The sequence below is a fragment of the Gossypium raimondii genome, unplaced genomic scaffold (genome assembly GCF_025698545.1).
Source record: "Gossypium raimondii isolate GPD5lz unplaced genomic scaffold, ASM2569854v1 Contig00080, whole genome shotgun sequence".
NCBI classification, from domain to species: domain Eukaryota; kingdom Viridiplantae; phylum Streptophyta; class Magnoliopsida; order Malvales; family Malvaceae; genus Gossypium; species Gossypium raimondii.
The window spans coordinates 8,430-13,710 of record NW_026291239.1 but is presented as its reverse complement, the minus strand read 5'-3'; the positions used below and the strand labels follow the sequence as shown (position 1 = coordinate 13,710).

The 5,281-nt window shown below is 55.4% G+C and overlaps 2 pseudogenes; one reads left to right on the top strand and one right to left on the bottom strand.

Annotated features, from left to right (window-relative positions):
• Positions 1-2,014: 2,014 nt before the first annotated feature.
• On the bottom strand, positions 2,015-5,281 carry LOC105765814 (uncharacterized; annotated as a pseudogene).
• LOC128036909 (5.8S ribosomal RNA) lies at positions 3,183-3,332 on the top strand (annotated as a pseudogene).

The window sequence follows — 5,281 nt, the reverse complement described above, 5'->3', positions numbered from 1 at the left end:
ACACCATCGGCAACTTGGTGCTTGGATGCGGGAGCCTGGCACCCATCGGCACCTTGGTGCCTGGGATGCGGGCTAAAGAAGAGTGTCCGCATTTCAGACAGTCGAATGTTGCCTGGCAGCATATTGACGAAGTTTTTTAGCTCTTTAAGGGTAGAGATCCGCTGCCTCGGCGTGCCCCTCCGAGCCGAGGTGGGTGCGTCTAGCCCCCATGGGGTCGGGTCGTCCCGCAACGACTCACCACGGGGTGAGTCGGTCGCCGGCGGTGGTGGCCGGGTGACAATTTTCCGGCTGGTCAAGCCTCGTGCCCATAGAAATGTAGCCAACGACTCAAGACCAAGTTCCCTATTCGGGCAAAGATCTCTGGGGTGGCTTATGCATTGCTATGGGCTCGAGCTATTTGCCCTTTCGCCCTGTCACGTTTAGGGACGCCTTGTGCATCCCAAGTCGGCGACCACACGGTGCCTTGGCCTTGCAAGCCCTTGCCCGCATTCGAAACTGCCCGCGACCCTAGTACCAAGTCCCTTTGACGGCAACGGCCCACCGGGGTGTGTTGAGTTTGTAGGCTCGGTCTTGGCTCGACCAAGTCCCTGGTGGACTTTTCCCTCGTAGTTCTCGTGCAAGCGGTTGTGGTGCGCCCTCGTTCGTTGTTCCTTCCGCTCCCCTACCATTCGGTTGGGGGCTGTTGGCGGTGTGCGTGGGCGCTACTACTAGTACGCAATAGGCATATGAGTGGCGTTTTGGTTGTGTATTGGCAGGCTCCATGCTACTCGCATCGAACTGTCGATCCGCACTCCTCTTCATTAAGTCCCCTTGTTGTAATCGAACTCAAGGTGCGATCGGGATCCCGCTGCGTACCTAAGCCAGATGGAATTATGGATGTGTTGCCGTCCCTTCTCCATCCCGTGCCCTTCGGGTGCGTGGTGGACCTCAATCGTGCCTTGTCCCGAGTGCGCCCCTTAAATCGGCGTGGCCTCGTCGGTGCACTGGTGCTCGATCGTGCTTCGGATGCGGAAAATATTTTGAGAGTAGGGTTCAGGCCCTCATCTCTCGATGCCTATGCATTTTGTCTCTTGACACGGACGATGCTCGTGCTCGTTATGACCTCTTCGTAGCTCACGGGCATGTTGAGGGCCTGCAGTGCCGACGTCGCGGAGGAATGCTACCTGGTTGATCCGCCAGTAGTCATATGCTTGTCTCAAAGATTAAGCCATGCATGTGTAAGTATGAACAAATTCAGACTGTGAAACGCGAATGGCTCATTAAATCAGTTATAGTTTGTTTGATGGTATTTGCTACCGGATAACCGTAGTAATTCTAGAGCCAATACGCAACAAACCCCGACTTCTGGAAGGGATGCATTTATTAGATAAAAGGTCGACGCGGGCTTTGCCCGCTGCTCTGATGATTCATGATAACTCGACGGATCGCACGGCCTTTGTGCCGGCGACGCATCATTCAAATTTCTGCCCTATCAACTTTCGATGGTAGGATAGTGGCCTACTATGGTGGTGACGGGTGACGGAGAATTAGGGTTCGATTCCGGAGAGGGAGCCTGAGAAACGGCTACCACATCCAAGGAAGGCAGCAGGCGCGCAAATTACCCAATCCTGACACGGGGAGGTAGTGACAATAAATAACAATACCGGGCTCTATGAGTCTGGTAATTGGAATGAGTACAATCTAAATCCCTTAACGAGGATCCATTGAGGGCAAGTCTGTGCCAGCAGCCGCGGTAATTCCAGCTCCAATAGCGTATATTTAAGTTGTTGCAGCAAAAAGCTCGTAGTTGACTTAGGGGTGGGTCGGCTGGTCCGCCTCACGGTGAGCACCGGTCTGCTTGTCCCTACTGCCGGCGATGCGCCCTGGCCTTAATTGGCGGGCCGTTCCTCCGGCGCCGTTACTTTGAAGAAATTAGAGGCCAAAGCAGGCCTACGCTTGTATACATTAGCATGGGATAACATCAGGATTGATCCTATTGTGTTGGCCTCGGATCGGAGTAATGATTAATGGTATGTCAGCATTCATTTATAGTCGAGGTGAAATTCTTGGATTTATGAAAGAACAACTGCGGAAAGCATTGCTGCCGGATGTTTTCATTAATCAAGAAAAAGTTGGGGCTCGAAGACGATCGATATGTCCTAGTCTCAACTATAAACGATGCCGACCAGGGATCGGCGGATGTTGCTTTTAGACTCCGCCACCTTATGAGAAATCAAAGTCTTTGGGTTCCGGGGAGTATGGTCGCAAGGCTGAAACTTAAAGGAATTGACGGAAGGGCACCACCAGGAGGAGCCTCGCGGCTTAATTTGACTAACACGGGAAACTTACCAGTGTCCGCATATAGTAAGGATTGATGACCGGAGCTCTTTCTTGATTCTATGGGTGGTGGTGCATGGCCGTTCTTAGTTGGTGGAGCGATTTGTCCCGTTAATCTGTTAACGAACGAGACTCAGCCTGCTATTCAGCTACACGGAGGTGATCCTCCGTGGCTAGCTTCTTAGAGGGACTATGGCCTTTAGGCCAAGGAAGTTTGAGGCAATAGGTCTGGTGATGCCCAGATGTTCCGGCCGCACGCGCCAGCTAATCGATGTATTCAACGAGTCTATAGCCTGGCCGACAGGCCCGTAATCTTGAAATTTCATCGTGATGGGGATAGATCATTGCAATTGTTGGTCTTCAACGAGGAATTCCTTTAGTAAGCGCGAGTCATCAGCTCGCTGACTACGTCCCCTGCCTTTGTACACACCGCCCGTCGCCCTACCGATTGAATGGTCCGGTGAAGTGTTCGATCATAGCGACGGGCGGTTCGCTGCCCGCGACGTCGCGAGAAGTCCATCAACCCATCATTTAGGAGGAAGGAGAAGGTTTCCGTAGGTGAACCTGCGAAGGATCATCTGTGGAAACTCTGTTAGCAGAACGACCCGCGAACGAGTTGCAAACAACACCGGAGGTGGTGGTGCGGTGCATCGCCCTCGCCACCCCTGTGTCTCGGAGCGGCCAGTCTCGTCGTCCCTCCGCCTGTCGGGTGGGTGAGATGTGGATCAACTCTTCGAGGCAAAACGAATAAACCCTGGCGCGAATCGCGCCAAGCGAATCGAAACGAAAAAGGCACGTCTTCGTCGCCGCACTGCCTGCGTGTCGGTGCTTCAGTTGATGCTGTTCTCTTGTCGCAAATATACGTAACGACTCGGCAACGGATATCTCGGCCTCGCATCGACGAAGAACGTAGCGAAATGCGATACTTGTGTGAATTCGTGAATCCCGTGAACCATCGAGCCTTTGAACGCGTTGCGCCCTGCCATTAGGCCGAGGGCACGTCTGCCTGGGTGTCACGCATCGTCGCCCCATCCAACCATGAGCGAGCCTCGAGCCTCGGTTGACTGCGGGCGGAAATTGGCCTCCCGTGCGTCACACCCGCTGGTTGGCTAAATTGAGTCCGACGACATCATCGTCGCGACGATCGGTGGTACGCTGTAAGCAACCTCGTTCGAGCGTCCACGATCGAGAGACCTTGAACCTTTCGGCATCGGTAAGGACGGTGCTCGTATCGCGACCTTGTGTCAGGCGGGATTACCCGCTGAGTTTAAGCATATCAATAAGCGGAGGAAAGAAACTTACCAGGATTCCCCAGTAACGGCGAGCGAACCGGAAAAGCCTGCTTGAGAATCGGTCGCCATCGGCGTCCGAATTGAAGTCCGAGAAGGTCCTCGAAGGACGGACGGGGGCAAGTCCCCGGAAAGGGGCGCGGAGAGGGTGAGAGCCCCTGTCGCCTGACCCTGCCGCACCACGAGGCGTCCGTTTACGAGTCGGGTTGTTGGGGAATGCAGCCCCAATCGGGCGGTAAATTCCGTCCAAGGCTAAATACGGGCGAGAGACCGAGAATAACAAGTACCGCGAGGGAAAGATGAAAAGGACTTTGAAAAGAGAGTCAAAGAGTGCTTGAAATTGTCGGGAGGGAAGCGGATGGGGTTATGATGCCCCGGTCGGATGTGGAACGGCGAGAGCCGGTCCGCTGATCGGCTCGGGCGTGGACCGACGCGTCGTGGCGGCGGCCCAAGCCTGGCCTTGATACGCCCGTGGAGACGCGTCGCCTCGATCGTGGATTCAGCACGCGCCGCTCGGCGTGCTTCGCACCTGCGCTCCGGGCGTCGGCCTCCGGTTTCCCATTCGGCCCGTCTTGAAACACGGACCAAGGAGTCTCGACATAAAAGCGAGTCAACGGGCTAGAAAACCCGTAAGGCGCAAGGAAGCTGATTATGGATCCTGCGGGTGCACCGCCGACCGACCTTGATCTTCCGAGAAGGGTCTGAGGAGAGCATGCCTGCCGGGACCAAAGATGGTGAACTGCGCCCTGAAAGCAAGGAAGCCAGAAATGCGTGGAGGCTCAGCGACACCGATGCAAATCGTTCGTCTGACTTGGGGAGAAGGAGACTAATCGAACTGTCTAGTAGCTGGTTCCTCCGGTTTCGTGATAGCCGGAGCCTTAGCGAGTTCTATCGTAAAGCCAATGATTAGAGGTATCGGGGCAAACGCCTCGACCTATTCTCAAACTTTAAATAGGTAGGACACGCGTTGCTTGTTGAGCCGCGCCACGAATCGAGAGCTCCAAGTGGGCATTTTGGTAAGCGTAATCGCGATGGGATGAACCGAAGCCGGGTTACGGTGCCTCAACGCATAACCTAGAACCCACAAAGGGTGTTGGTCGATTAAGACAAGCAGGATTGCGGGCTGCGAAGTCGAACTGCTAAGGAGTGTGTAACAACTCACCGCCAATCAATTAGCCCGAAAATGGATGGCGCTGGCGCGCGACCTATACCCGGCTGTCGGGGCAAGGGCCAGGCCCCGATGAGTAGGAGGGCGGCGGTCGCCGCAAACTCCGGGGCGCGAGCTCGGCGGAGCGCCGTCGTGCGTGACCTTGGTGGTAGTAGCAACATTCAAATGAGAACTTTGAAGGCCGAAGAGGGAAAGGTTCCATGAACGGCACTTGCAGCGGGTTAGTCGATCCTAAGAGTGGGAAGTCCGTCTGACAGCGCGTCCAAATATGAGCTTCGAAAGGAATCGTTGTACCTGAACCGGACGCGTCGACGGCAACGTTAGAGTTCCGGAGACGTCGCGGGGCCTCGGAAGAGTTATCTTTTCGTTTAACGGCCTGCCCACTCCTGGAAACGGCTCAGCCGGAGGTAGGTCCAGCGGCCGGAAGAGCACCGCACGTCGCGTGGTGTCCGGCAGCCTCGGCGGCCCTTGAAATCCGGAGGACCGAAAGCCGTCCGCGCCGCCGCAT